This window comes from Octopus bimaculoides, chromosome 13 (assembly GCF_046866305.1).
Source record: "Octopus bimaculoides isolate indiv1 chromosome 13, ASM4686630v1, whole genome shotgun sequence".
Classification (NCBI taxonomy): domain Eukaryota; kingdom Metazoa; phylum Mollusca; class Cephalopoda; order Octopoda; family Octopodidae; genus Octopus; species Octopus bimaculoides.
Genome location: NC_142940.1, coordinates 54807910 through 54824489, shown reverse-complemented (window position 1 = coordinate 54824489; position 16580 = coordinate 54807910). Strand labels below are relative to the sequence as shown.

The 16580-nt window shown below is 34.9% G+C and overlaps 1 protein-coding gene across 9 annotated transcripts in view; it reads right to left on the bottom strand.

Annotated features, from left to right (window-relative positions):
- Positions 1-16580, bottom strand: part of LOC106867555 (sister chromatid cohesion protein PDS5 homolog B) — a 58266-nt gene that overhangs the window by 35797 nt on the left and 5889 nt on the right. The gene's annotated exons all lie outside the window — the stretch shown is intronic.

The following is a 16580-nucleotide window of genomic DNA, read 5'->3' as shown; positions in this document are numbered from 1 at the left end:
TACAATTCAAAGTGATTCAAAATATGAAACTGTTTCCTTGTGATTTCCAAATAAAATTTTTTTTACTTATTTTTAGGATAAACGTATCTAAAGTTCAATAATTGTTCAAATCCATCATTAGGAAAGAAAGAATGCAATATAAACTCAAATAAAAGTCTAATTGAATGAGATGACTAACAATGTCTCATTTTATTTCTTTATTTTTCACAATCCAACTGCGAGTCAACATGCATTCATCAATCTAGATGCTTCAAAGTATCTAACCAACACTCTGCTGTCCACTATTGAATACTTTTGTAACTTCATTTTCTAGGAACACTCATTTCTGTAATGATTAAACAGGAAATACCTGAAAATTCAAATACTTAGAGTCTATTTACTTGCGGTCAGATTATCATGAAAATTGGCATTATTATAAAGAAGTCGTACGTAAAAGCACCCATTGCACTCTCGAAGTGGTTGAATGTGAAGAAGGGAATCCAACCATAGAAACCATGCCAAATCAGACTGGGGTCTGGTGCAGCCCCTCAGCTTACCAACCATGGTCAAACCATCCCACCCATGCCGGCATGAACAACGGATGTTAAATGACAATGATGATGAAGTCTGTTGCTTTACTGTTAATCATCATCTGTGCTAAAATGTTGCACATGATTGATAATTTATCACACAAAAATGCAGATGCCCTCAAAAAGCTGACGAAAAGAAATGTTGGGAATGAATACAATCAGTAACAAATATGGACATACAAATACCACAAACAAATCTTTTTCCCTGACTTTTATTGCACCTTGTTCATTATGAAATTTCTACAGGTAAACTGAGTTATTCCATCTGAAACAACATATCCAGGAATGCATGAAAGCTTTGATATAAAAATTCCTAAAATGTTGTTGTTGTTGGCACTCCGTCGCTTACGACGTCAAGGGTTCCAGTTGATCCGACCAACGGAACAGCCTGCTCCTGAAATTAACGTGCAAGTGGCTGAGCACTCCACAGACACGTGTACCCTTAACGTAGTTCTCGGAGATATTCAGCGTGACAGTGTGACAAGGCTGACCCTTTGAATTACAGGCACAACAGAAACAGGAAGTAAGAGTGAGAGAAAGTTATGGTGGAAGAGTACAGCAGAGTTCACCACCATCCCCTGCTGGAGCCTCGTGGAGCTTTAGGTGTTTTTGCTCAATAAACACTCACAACGCCCAGTTTGGGAATTGAAACCACGATCCTATGACCGCGAGTCCGCTGCCCTAACACCTGGGCCATTGCTCCTCCACCTATAAAAAAAAAAAAAAAAAAAAAAATTCCCAAAACAAATCACCTAAATTCAGCAACACAAGCATGATCCCCCCCCCCCTATTTGATTAGCGTTGACAGCTTCCTTTAAAGCCAATACAAACAAGAGGGTTTTGATTTGGGTGGTTTCATGTCATACAGAATCTTTTTATCTTTTACCTGTTTCAGTTACCACACAGCCACTCTTGCACCTATATGTTGATGAACAACAAACTTGTATTCAAAACAAGGTGATTATATAGGTGCAGGCAAGGGTGTGTGGTAAGAAGCTTGCTTCCCAACCACATGATTCTGGGTTCAGTCCCACAGCGTGGCGCTTTGGGAAAGTGTTTTCTACTTTGTTTGTCCCTCCACCATCACTTGACAACCAATGTTGGTGTGTTTATGTCCCTGTAACCTAGCAGTTCGGCAAAAGAGACCAATAGAATAAGTACTAAGCTTACAAAGAATAAACCCTAGGGTCAATTTTTTCCGACTAAATCCGTTTAAGGTGCTGCACCAGCATGGCTGGAGCCAAATGACTGAAACAAGTAAGAGAGTACAAGAGGTTTGCTATTATCTATCATCTGGCACACAGAAGTAGCTTCAGCATCATTCACATATGAAAAAAGTCGAAAAATATGTCAAAGTTGAAGGGTGCCATTAACGGTTTGTAAGAAACAAAACAATCCAGGCACGTGCTGTCAGCAATTACTCAGGGTAGGCAGTTGGTGACCTTCATGTAGTAAACTATCATCAAAAGATTTGTCAGTAGATAAAAGGATAAATATATTAAGATAGTCACTATCCATTGCTGCAAAGGGGGAAAAATGGGAATGAGCTAAAACTGAAGGAAAAAACACAAAAAAGTAAGTGAAATACCGGCGCGCGACTGATTTGAAGGCAGATTTATTTTTACCTTTATAGCACGTAAAGAAAACGTTGTACGAGTGTACACAGTATGTGTACTACAGTAGTACTATGCGTAGCTTAAATACTGAGATTGAAAGGCAGGGGAGAATTATATATATATATATATATATATATATATATATATATATATATATATATATATATATACTTGGTGTAGAACCTGTTAAAAAACAATGAAGTAAGCTTGAGTATAGAATACATTATACAAATAAATTTTACAATTTTTTAAAGCTAAGTGGCTTTATGCAAGATACTGAGAGCAAAAAGTATGACAGAAGCAACAAGAACAGGATGATTTTGCTGTAGAAGAGATACATGGTTTAGACCATATCAGTAATGATCTCTTTGCAACAGAAACCACACTGGCTTTCTAGCAGAAGATTGTTAGTGATAAGATGGTAAGTGAAGATTCAGAAGTATTCTTACCAAGATTCTGTCAGCAACTAACAAGAAAAAATACCAGTAAGATTGTCATATGACTGTCTGCCACATAGATGTTGTACAGATAAGTGTAACATATTTGGATTCTTGGGGAATGGCACCTGTTGACCACATGAAGGAAAATAGCTACTTTTCAACAAGTGCTTTACCACCACAGATGCACTTCTTACAGGCCCACTATGCATTTACAACAATACACACTATAAAACAAAGCTAGATGGAAAAATATTAACAGATAATACATCCATATTATACAGAATTCACCACAAAAAAAAAAACAACATAATACTGGTACTTAATTTATTGACCCCGAAAGGATAAAAGGCAAAGTCAAACTTGGTGGAATTTGAACTCAGAACATAAAGACAGAAGAAATACTGCTAAGCATTTCGCCCAGCGTGCTAACCACTCTGCCAGCTTGCAGCCTTATACAAAGCTATAATATACACAGAAAACACACACATGTCACAAATAGGAAGCTAAGCAGATGACTGATGACATGTAATTCTAATGGCCAAAATATGTGCCTGATGATGTGGAATTAACAGTCAAATTCTGGCGGTAAAGTTTACATAAATAAACTTGGCCATTATAAAAGTAGTAGTGCAGAAGCTATAAAAAAAACCCTCATATCCTGATAATGAGACCAATATAATCTGGAAATGTTGATAAAAATGAATTTAGGTACATTACAGTTACAAACTGCAAGGGTCTTATAGGAAATATTTGGGAGGAGAAAGAAAAAGAAAAAAAAAATGACGATTAAACTAAAATAGGTATGTATATTCGCTTGCTTTTATGTCTGTTTTTCCATGTTAGCATGAGTTCAAATTACCTCCCACTATAACACCATATTCTTTACAAAAGTGGTCACAACAAACAAAAAGTTCTCACATGAATTTATGTCTCATAATATTGATGGGGTGCAAGATTAAACAGGTAGTTAAATTTGCCTCACAGGCACAAGATCCCGCACATGATAAAAGACACCAGCCAAAGACGCTACTTGGAAGTGGCATCAAATATTTGGAGACTCTTTGGAAGGCCCGTGCCTGTTATTCAAAAGAGACCAACTTGGTCACACTGTGTCATGCTGATAATATCCAACAATTATATTATATTATATTATACATACACACACATACATACATATATTACATAGTCCTGGGCCAACTAAAGTGAGTGAATTTGGTAGACAGAAACTGAAAGTAGCACATTATGTCTGTGTGTTTGCATCTGTCTTGATAGGAATGACGTTAAGTAATAGTTGTAAGCAATTATCACCATCAGTGAAACAGGAAGAGAGCAGAAAGTTTGTCTCAACAATCTCCAACACATGCAGGCACAGAAAATTGGACATAAAGACGATGATACTTATCTACACACATACGCACATGTATATGTATTATACCAGCATGGAAAATAGATGTGAAGCAATGATGATGATGAGACACATTTATAAATCTATATATCATCATCATCATTTAACGTCCGCTTTCCATGCTAGCATGGGTTGGACGATTTGACTGAGGACTGGTGAAACCAGATGGCTACGCCAGGCTCCAATCTGATTTGGCAGAGTTTCTACAGCTGGATGCCCTTCCTAACGCCAACCACTCAGAGAGCGTAGTGGGTGCTTTTACGTGTCACCCGCACGAGACTATTGGCTAGTTTTTCTATACGCTAGGCCACGGTGGTAAAAAATTTCTAAATAATATTTTACTACCCTGAAATTTATATATATATATATATACAGGTATGGCCAAAAGTCACCCGACAGTAAATCAAAAATTCCATAAATATTTAATATTCAATTTTATTTATTTATTCCAATTATGAATACTGTAAGTTGTATAAGGTAAAATTACTACTTGCTTTAATCGCAAGTTGATGCAGGTAGTTTATCCCACCCATCTCTGACTTTCAGTTCATGCAATTGAAAAAAACCCCACATTATTTATGGGATGACCCAATAAAAGGCACCTGTCCAAAGTGTTGTGCAGTAGGACTGAACCTGAAATCATACAGTTGAGAAATGAGCATACACACGAGGGGAGTGAGGGTGAATGATAAACAGCAACATATGTGTGAAAAAGAAACATATGCAATACTAATTTTAATCATAACTATTAAATGAGATCCAATATTGATTAATGTTTGTGTAAATGACATAAATTAACTTTCTTTTTCACTTGCTAAGTGCATGCATTCATTAGGCTCGTGTGTGTGTGTGAGTGTGTTCATATGCTGTGTATCATTATTTTGACTAGGTCCCCCCAACCCCTCCTCAAGTGTTGTATGTGTCTGCATGTTGTTTTCGTTTCCTTTGTCATTCAGAGTCAGCGACAACTCTTTATAGCAGGTTGGTATAATAATACTGAAACATGGGCATAAATAATTTAAATCAACCCCCAAAATAATGAAATTCCAAGTCAATTTCAATAAGATTCAATTTTAGAATTGAATTCCTTACCACACATACTGATGAGCATTATCAAACAATATTGAGCTCTTAAGGTAAGTAACCAGTAGTTAACACGTTTATTTACAAGCATCATCTCAACAGACCCTTGTACATTTATATATAGAAGCTCCTAGTGTGTAGACCTAATTTCCACAGTTGTTTTAAAGAAAATGACAAACAAAACTATCAGGAGAACATTGGCAGATATCTACACAGACTTTAAAAAGTCACTTGTAAATGAACAATTATGATAAACAATTAACTATCATACCTCACAAAATTACAGATCTTTTGAAATACATTTTCTATATTTTTAACAAATTGCATTACAGAAGACAAAAAATGGTTTTAAAATTTATTTCAATAACAACATGGTCTCATGCTTATTAAAATTCAATCTTTCAAGGTAAAAAAAAGTAATACTATAAACAAGCTTTAAATCTTTGAGTATTTCAATGAAAATAAACTAAGATAAAAATAGAGAAACATAAAGATTTTATCACTTCATGTCTATAAAGGAAATGGTTAATACTGGTTGACTATCAAACCGGATGCACTTGGTTAATTCAAAATGCAACAGATTGCTAGAACCAAATCAGTAAATAACCAGAATTCTTCTAAACAGTAATTAATTAAAAACATAAGTAAAAAAAATTTGCTGATAACAAACCAAACTATTTTAACTAGCTTAACCCTTTACTATTCAGATTACTCGGTCAAATGTAAAGCTTATTTTTATTTATTCACATTGTTTGCAATTATCTCATGACACAGAGATTTTGATAATGTAACTGTTTACTTGCAGAATGACACTGTATGGTTATGTGAGAGGCCAGATCTGGTCAGTTTAAATGGTTTCTTTTCATTATTCCCAACATGATTATATAAGAATAACTATGTGAACAAAATAAAAACAAAAAAAAAAAAGATAATGAAGGCAATAAAACTTAGAAGCAAATAAAAAACTAGGACTACTGTAACTATTGATGTCTGATTCACGAAAGCCACATTTCAAGGAACCTGTTAACGTCCTCAACTGCAGTCAATGCTCTAAAGGTAAAAACAGTGCCCCCCACCCCAATTTTTTGGTCTGCTTTGGTGAGGTGTACAAAGATATTTTGCGAAAATATGTCAATTGGCACCAAAAATCAGACGAATGTCATAATCAAACTAATTACCCTTAACGAACTGGTAACCGACACTGTCAGTAACAACGATGAGGGATCCAGTCGATTCGATCAACAGAACAGTTTGCTTGTGAAATTAACAGGCAAGTGGATGAGCACTCCACAGTCACATGAAACCATAACACAATTCTCAGATAGATTCAGCATGACATGGAATGTGACAAGGCCGGCCCTTTGAAATATAGTTACAACTCATTTTTGTCAGCTGAGTGGACTGGAGCAACGTGAAATAGTGTCTTGAAGGGGACAATGCACCGCCCAAAACTGAACTTGCAACCATCCGACTGTGAACCAAATATCCTAACCAATAAGCCATGTGCCTTCACAATTTACTCTCTCTTCACTCTTTTACTTGTTTCAGTCATTTGACTGCGGCCATGTTGGAGCACCGCCTTTAGTCGAGCAAATCGACCCCAGGACTTATTCTTTGGATGCCTAGTACTTATTCTATCGGTCTCTTTTGCCGAACCACTAAGTTACGGGGACATAAACACACCAGCATCGGTTGTCAAGTGATGTGGGGGGGACAAACACAGACACACAAACATATATATATATATATATATATATATATATATGACGGGCTTCTTTCAGTTTCCGTCTACCAAATCCACTCACAAGGCTTTAGTCAGCCCGAGGCTATAGTAGAAGACACTTGCCCAAGGCGTCACGCAGTGAGAATGAACCCGGAACCATGTGGTTGGCAAGCAAGCCACTTACCACACAGCCACTCCTCTTAATATATTTTATTAAAGTTAGTCACAATAGAAAATTAATTATTCATGTATTCATATTTCTTTCAATACAAATCATTTATTATATAGAGTGTCGAAATATACAAGAAAAATATCATAAAATATCAAAAATAAGTCCTAGTGTTTGAGTGGTTAGCATTAAAAAGGTTAATCAGCTGTAAACTACTCCAAATAATTGATTTTTTTTTAGTTTACACAAGCTGTAAAGCAGACTAATATGAATAAAACACGAGTATGTATGCAATGAATTTGCATTGTTTAACATTAACATTTAGAAATATGAGTAGCCGTGAGGTTAAAGTGCTGGACAACTGACCACACTTTCATAATTTCATATCTTGTTACACTATTACAATGATTTGTTGCATCCCCCATGACCACCACCACCAAACAAGGCATATAAATCTGCTTGCTCCAGTTCACCCACTAAAAATAGTACTGGATAACAAACAACCCCACAGTAAAAATAGTTGCTTCAATGCACCCACTCAAGAAAGCAATTATGCATATAACACATTATATATATATATATGGTCTATTGATCAATTATTGGCGGGATCATAAAAGGCACTTCATCCAATGAGAGATAAATATCATTTAATAAGCACAGAATTTAAATATGAACTATTAAAGTTTTGTGCTCAAAATAAAACAGTTATACAAATGGTTTCACATGTTGAATATATATCTAAGAGAGGGAGAGTGTATTGATGGTATGTGTAGAAATTTCAATTAACAATAGGAAAGCCTCCTCATGAGAAATTTAACATTAATACTGATTTAAAAACAAGATCAACAGAAAATAAAACTGGATTGAGCAAGTAGTGAGTAAAATAGAATGAAAGTAAAAAGTTGTTTTAACAAATAAATTACGTGAAATATAAGATGTGTAACATATTTGAGTTTTATTAGATTGAATTAACAATTTTTTCTCCAAATTTTTAGCATATTATTTATAGCATGTGGATACAAACTGTAGCAGCAAATATGAAGGTGGGGGGGGGGAGCCAGAATAAACAGGTGAAGGGAAATAGATTTGTTCATTGTTCAACATCTGTTTTCCATGCTGGCATGGGTTGGACGGTTTGACTGAGGTCTGGAGAGCCAGTGGCTGCATCAAGCTCCAATCTGGTCCTGGCAGATTATAATGGTAAAAATGGTGGAAAAGAAGAGACAGAGATTGGCTAATGGTAGAGGTTAGCAATGGTGAGAGTTAGAGGTAAGGGCAGAGTGTACAAACAGGCCCATACAAGAGATGTAAGATGAGAACAATGGAGGGGGCGGGAGGCTGGGAGACTCCCTACCATCTGATGTGAAACAAGTGGAGGAGTGGAGAGATATGTGGTAGAGGGACTGGGATTGAAGAAATGAGCAACAGGGAGAAGGGTAATAAGAAGATGAGAGACAATTAAAAGAAACCTAACACACAAATGAAAATTACTCTTATTGATATTACAGAAGTCTTTGAGCAAGAGGAATGATCAAGATATTGACCAAATTGGTAACTTAATGGAAATGTATCAATTTCCAATTTTAACTACTGAAATAGAATTAAACAGAGAAAAAAAGAGGGGAAAAAAAACCCCATAGTAAATGTTATCTATCTGCCATACTTATCAAAATGATAGTTAACATAGATAACATGCATTAAGTAACAATGACAGATCAATCACATCGAACAGCTCATCAATTCAGCTGTCAGTATTCGTGGTTTTGGAAATTGGATTTCATCAAAATCTGGTCTACCATTTGTTTACCCAACTCCAACACACACACACACACACACACATCATTGTATGTTATATTATAATCTTATGATACCAGGTAACTCCAAAAATACACCATGAGAGTAAAATCTAGTTCCAGAACATTAAAAGTTACTCTTGACAAATCTACAATTGCAGATTATGAAATTAGCCAAATATTTCAAGAGTCTTGAAAAAAACCTCACCCTAATTTAATAATGTTTTACAACAAACAATTCAAAACAATGTCTTTTGTATACAAAGATAAACACTTATTTAAGCTTGTGTAGCATAACAAAAAATAGATTAATTCATGACTATAGAGAAACATAAGCCTGAATTATACCAAATAGTTGAAACAGTTTATTTATAGATCTAACACATATTTCTAATCCTTTTAATAAGTTTCAATTAATCAAAACGCTTTGCCTGACTATTACTTTCACCACCTTAACTTGATAAACATTACGGAGGGCAAACTGGATGGAACAGTATGGGACTGCTAGCTATCTTACAATAAGACCAGGCATTTGAACTCAGATGTGAAGGGACCATAACTAAATACTCCAAGGCATGTTGTTTGCCACTCTCCTCATACTGCCATCAACTGCCCGTGTTTAACTTTTTAGTATTCACGTTATTGTCAAAAGTAATGTTTATTTATTCACATTACTTTCAATTAATTATGCCTTATCTTGTAGCTATGAGATTTCAATGAGATAACTTAATTTTTAGAATGACATTGTAGGGTAGGTGGGAGAAACCACATCTGGCCTGTTTAAACGTAAAACCGGTAGAATATTTTGGCTGGATATGACTGGTTTAAATGCTAACGGGTTAATTAACTGTAAAAGGCTAGCATACAAAAAATGACAAGGAAAAACAAGGACAGGTCATTTGGAGCCTTCGAGCTCCAGTCGAGTACCAGATTGTCTTTGCAGTTTCGGCTGGTTACTCTCGAGACTGCTCTAATCTGGCCAGTACTAAGAAAATCTAAGCTAAGAGCACTAGATTCTCTGGAAGAAAGCAAGCGAATGTATACAAAAACAAGGACGAAATAAAAAGTAACGGAGAAATGGTACACAATTACAAATACAAGCAACAGGTGTCTTTCAACTAAGGATAAATTAAGCTGGCATGTGTGAGTGTAAAAATTAAACACAAAGGTAAAAAGAACAGTGTATTAGGTTTACGCTCAGGAAAAATAGAAGGAAAAGACTATTGTTTTGAGCATGCACTCCTCTACATAAAGAAAAGCCAGGGAGGGAGGGGGTAGAGAGAGACAAGAACAAATATCTCTCAATTAGATGGTCACTGAACAAAATACTCAGATGACGAGGCAGAAAAACAAGACAAAAATAATTTCATATTTAAGAGTATATAAGAATCATTTTAGTATGTACCATAAATGCAACAGAAAGTTTGCACTAGGAGAAGATGTTTTACTCTTTTGATATCAATCTGTCTAACACCACCCCTGCATGCATGGTACAAACTTTCTCATTTAAAGTGATCTAAATTAAAACCTTCTATCAAAAATTCCATGGTAATTTACGTTCCAAGCACTAGCTCAATTTATTTCCCTAAATTCAAATCAATTGAAACAAAAACAGTGCATTTCAACAGAAACATGATAACAAAAAGATTAACTAACATAATAAATTTCTTCAAATTACCAAATATTGGGTTAGCAAGGAAGTAATTTCGTTTTTCACAAATAGGTAGAGTTATGATTTTTTAAAAAAATGACTTTTGTCAATGTTATGATTTTTTTCCTTTTGACATTTGATAGCTGTTACTTTAGAAGCAAATTGTGTAATTTTGTTTACAGCTGTTAGTTCTGTGTCAATTTTAACATGGAGTGCAAAAACGAACATTTTCCCCATATTTAATTTTTTTCTTTTTAATTTCCGTAAAAGCAAGAAAGCTGCTAAAGCTCGCAAAGAGAAATACAAAGTTTATGGTGTTGATAGCTTAACAATGCACATGTCAGAAATGGTTTTAAAAATTCCTTTCTGGAGATTTTTCACTCAAAGATGACCAACATTCTGGTCGACCTACTGAAGTTGATGATGACCGAATCAAAACCATAATTGAATCAGATTGTCATATAACTGTGCAAGAGATTGCAGAGAGGTTAAATGTATCACACATAACAATTGAAAATCACTTAAAATGTCTTGAACTCATTAAGAAGTTCGATATTTGGGTTCCACATAAATTGAAAGAGATTCACTTCACACAACAAATCAATATTTGCGATATGCATCTTAAACACAATGAAATCAACCTTTTTTTGAAACAAATCATCACTGGTGATGAAAAATGGAATGTCAATAAAAAACATTCATGGTCCAAGTGCAATGAACCAACACAAACCACATTGAAAGCGGAATTGCATCAAAAAAAGATCATGCTGGCAATCTGGTGAGATTACAAGGAACCAAACAATCAATAACTAATGAAACTGGAGGAAGCAAAGAAAAATGGCCAGAATTGGCAAATCATAGAGGAATCATGTTCCACCATGACAACGCTAGACCACACACATCTTTGCAAACTTGTGAAAAATTATTGGAGCTTGGTTGAGAAGTGATGTCACATTCACCATATAGCCCCGACTCTGCACCATCAGATTACCATTTATTTCAAAGGTTGCAAAATTCTTTGAATGGTAAAACTTTCAATAATGATGATAACTTGAGATCGCACATGCTTCATTTTCTGGCTGATAAGGACCAGAAGTTCTATGAGCCACGGAATCATGAAGTTGCCAAAGGATGGCAAAAGGTCATCGAACAAAATGAAAAAAAAAAAAAAAAAAAATTTCACACTAAAAAAACCGAAACTACTTTCTTGCCAACCCAGAATAATCAATTAAACTAAATTTTGTATATAATTGGTACATCAGCTGTAAAGCGCAAGAAAATGAAATGCAACATTTGATCTCTACAAAATAACACAAAGAAGCTCAAAGACCAAATGCAAAGAATGTCATGCAAATGCATCTTCTTCAAAGATTGATTACAAATCTAACGATCTATACAGTAACGTTTGCAAAACAGATGGATTTATGAATTTGAATAATCTGCCTCAGGCACTAATTGGGAAGGCACACTCACAGAAATAAAAATTCAAAATGAAAAAAAAAAAAAAGCTTTCATCAGATAAAATATCTTCTCATTTCTTTTTTTTAATAATATTTCTAAATAGGTATGTAATTTGTATTTGATAAAAATGTAAAAAAAAAAAAAACCCCTTCAACAACACATGTAAATGCACAATAAGAGTTATCTGAGTAATTTTCATGTGGATGGGGAGGAGTTTGATGAAATGAGACATTCGTTGAACATGTTTGGGAATAACAAATGAGATGAAAATTCTCAGATAATTCAATCCAAGAACTCCAATTATCTTGTTAGAGATTGCAGAAAAAAAAAAAGTCTGATTAAATTTAGGACAAAACAATTATATTCTTTTGACTATTTGGTACAAAGCCAGCTTTCTGTTAAACAACCAGGCAGAGTGAAATAAAAAAAGCCATTAAGATGTTCAGCAGTTTCCAAATTATGACCCAAAGCAATTTAAATCTATGCTGATTCTTCTTCATAATTATTTCCACAATGGAAGAAACCATATTAAAATTTAAACCCTCAATCTTAAATAATGTTGAAGAAATGGTCACATATTTTGGAATCATGAGTTACTTGGTGATCTCACTAGTGCAAGTGCCATGTAAAAAGCACCCAGTACATTCAGTGAAGTGGTTGGCATTGGGAAGGGCATCCAGCAATAGAAACCACAGAAAGTCCTCTGGCTTGCTGGCTCCTATCAAATCATCTAACCCATGCCAGCATGGAAAACAGTGCTGATGATGTGGTGAGTAAAGAGTGTATATTAGGTGTATATAAAGCAACAATAGAAACATACTCTGAGTGTGTAAACTGTATTGGTGTAACTAACAGTAGAACCAACTGTCTTGTTTAAGATAGTCACTAGTGCTAACAGCAGATCATTCATAACCTGATACCTAGAATATGTGAGCGGAAATCACTTTGTATGTATCAGCAACTAACAAAAATGCATTGGTTATTTAGAATGTGCTGTATGATTTTTTTTTTTTTTTTTTTTTTTACTGTCACCCTGGACTCTTCATCAATTCATATTTGATTTAGTGATTGTCTATTGATATCTAATCAGTAAAGTTTAATGTAAATGGAATTCACATCACCAGTAAAAGAAATAGCTGGTTTGAGAAACAATTTACGTTAGAGATTTCCCAGGGTACACTGTAAAGATAGAACAAGTAAAAAGATTGTGGAAGGTTAATAGACTGGCCATGTTATAGAAACAAAGCAAATTAGATAAGGATATTAGGACATCAAATTTAACCCTTTCATATCCCACACACTGTCAAATGTAATGCTTCTTTACTAAAAAAAAGATATTCATACATTATCTCACAGCTTCAATATTTTTATGTTTATTTTGTTGTTTTAGAATAACATTGTAGAGTAGGTGTGAGAGGCGGGGGTCTAGCCAGTTTGAACATAAAGCAGGTAGAATATACAGGCCAGGCATGGGCAGTTTAAACGCTTAAGAGTTAAATTAGTTTAACCCAGTATTTTCAGTGTTACATTTTAATAAAGTTTGTTATTCTAAACAGGATTGGAAGTGTCAGCAGTACAGTGGCACATTTTGCTTCTGGTCACCTCTTTGGGTCCCTTTCAAGCCAGCTATTTCTTTTACTGGTGATGTGAATTCCATTTACATTAAACTTTACTGATTAGATATCAATAGACAACTCAAATATGAATTGATGAAGAGTCCTGGGTGATAGTAACAGAAAAAAAAAATCAAAGACACGATGCATTTGAGATGAGTAGGGAACTGCTATACTGCAGACTTACTTATTCAACTCATACCAGCAGAGAAAACTGAACATTAAAATGATGAATTACAAGAGTAACCATAGAAGCTGGTGGACTACTGATTTGTGATTTAGATAGGTGCAGGCATGGCTGTGTAGTTAAGAAGCTTGCTTCCCAACAATGTGGTCTTGGGTTCAGTCCCACTGTGCAGCACCTTGGGAAAATATTTCATTACAGTCCACTCTGTGGCATGGTTGGTGTTAGGAAGGGCATCCAGCCATAGAAACCATGCCAAAACAGACACATGGAGCTTGGTGCAGTCCTCAGGCTTACCAGATCCTGTCAAACTGTCCAAACCCATTCCAGTATGGAAAAAAGGATGATGAATGGTAGGTACGAGAAGAAAGATCTTTTTGGTTTGAACATAAATCAGGTAGAATATTTGGGCTGGTTTGCATGTTAAAGGGCTAAAGATGATGATCCAAAATGATGAAAAGCTGTTAAAAGGTAGAAAAACTGCCACAAAAACAAACTTCAATAACTGAACTATATTATAGGACCCATATTTGATGCTATTTCCAATCTTTATTTAAAGTTAATGTTAAATGTACTTCAATTGTTACCTAACCAAAACTAGAAGTAATGAGAGCAAGGTATGATAATTTTAGAGATGGTCTAGTTTAAATTTTTTTTTTTTTTTTAAGTTTCAGTGGTTCTTTATCAAAGAAATTCTATTCTAGCAATTCTTGACTCTCCCATCATTAAGGATTTTTAACATTCCTCTATTCTGACCTTTAGGGGCCCACACAGGTTGTAAGATCTTTAAGCAAATGCTGGGAATTAAATAGCTATAAATGATAAAAACTAATTTTTCTAAGTGAAAACCAAGAGAAATAAAGAAGTAGGATGCAATACAGCTTGTTTAAAAAAAACCCATCAGTGAGCCCAGCATTAAAACATCAGCTTAATAGGGTTGCCTTTATTTAAAAAAATAAATAAATTCAAACATCCTAAAAATGTCACATTAATTGTACACGTGTAAGTGACCCAGTGGATAAATGCATTACTTAGAAATAAAGGTTCTGACTTCAAATCTATTCCGATACTATGTACACATCTTGGAATAAAATATCTGATAACAAAGCTGATTGCAACAGGGTCATCATCATCATCATTTTAATGATCACAGTCAGATACAATTTGTTGAAGCATATTTTTTGACAGCCAGATGCCCTTCTTGTCGTCAACCCCTACCTGTTCCCAACCAAAGTAATATTCCCCCATAGCTGGACATGCTTTCATGGAAGATTGGAAATGAATGACAACTTGTTTGATGAATGCACTCATTCACAACTATTGTGCAAGGTCAAAATAAGACACCAACACACACACACACACACTTATACCTACATGACAGATTTCCAAGGTGCCTTTTGTTGGGACTGAAAACGAAATCATGTGGTTAACCCTTTAGCATCCAGATTACTCTGTGAAATATAAGGCTTATTCCTCCACATTGCTTTGAATTAATCATGAATTATTTTGTTGCTTTGAGATCTCAATTATGAGATTGTTTACTTTTAGAATGGCATTGGAGGGTAAGTGCGAGAGACTGGATCTGGCCAGCTTGAAAGTAAAGCAGGTACAATATTTGGGCCAGACATGGCTAGTTTAAATGCTAAGATATAAATATTAAAAAAAGTTACAGAGTAAAGTTGAGATTCATAGTTCACAACATTAAAGTCAGAATAATAATTCATCTCTTAGAATGGGGCATGCTGAATGAGAAAGCTTCTTGGAGTTAATAGCAACTATGATGATGACAATGTACAGTCAAGATGAAAGTGAGACAAAATCTTAGTCACACAGTTCACAAAACTAAGAAATGGTGAAAGCAAAACTGCAGTATTTCACATTTCTTTTTTGGTAGAGCCTTGGTCACCTCCATAGGCCCTTTTAGACAAATGAGATAAATCTCAATGTTCCACCTGAACATTTACAAGTCAACACCAGTAGGAAAGACAGGAACAGAAAGGGAATTTGAGTGGGAGTAAGGGCAACATTTTCGAAAGGAAAGGTAAGGCATAATGATTAGTGCAGAGCCTGGGGTACTGGACACAATAATGATGGGTAGAGGAGAGAGAAGTACGTTGAACTGGCATCAGCTCAGCCAGTTCTGAAGAGCAGGGGCCATTATAGTTGCAGTAGAAAGGCTGAGTGAGGAGACACCACATGCTGGAGCATTTCTATGAATGACTTGATGCCAGTCAAGTAGTCTTTTCTGGATGCATTTAGGAAGTAGGTAAACAAATTAATACTATGTAAAATTGACAGAGAATTGATTTTGCTTCATAGAGTTTCATATTAATTGGTTAAACTGACTTATATGCTGATGGCACATCATTGTTTTCAATGAATGTAGCTATAAATCTCATTCTTAACAATGTTAACCAGAACAACCAACTTACAAAAACATAAATCAATAGAAAAATCTATGTAAAACAAAATATAACTAATATATCAAACCCCAGTTTGTAGTTTTCTGTAGCATTTCCCCACTAAGACATATATGCTAGATAAATAAAGAGTAATAATTAAAAAAAATTTTTTTTTTAAACATCCGAAAGAACTCCTGTAACTAATTTCTCAAATATTATGCCTAATTTGAACTGGCACTTATGTTAAAAAAAAAAACTGCCTCTTCAAAACCATCAATCAAGTCACAAATCCATTGTTCTGTTCCAGAAGAGGAAACAACTTACACCAAAACCTTAAAAGTACAATTCAAAACTGGACACACCCGAATTTTCTGTTTTCTACACAAAATGATCATCATCATCATTTAACGTCCATTTTCCATGCTGGCATGGGTTGGACAGTTTAACAGGAGCTGGCAAGTCACAGAGCTA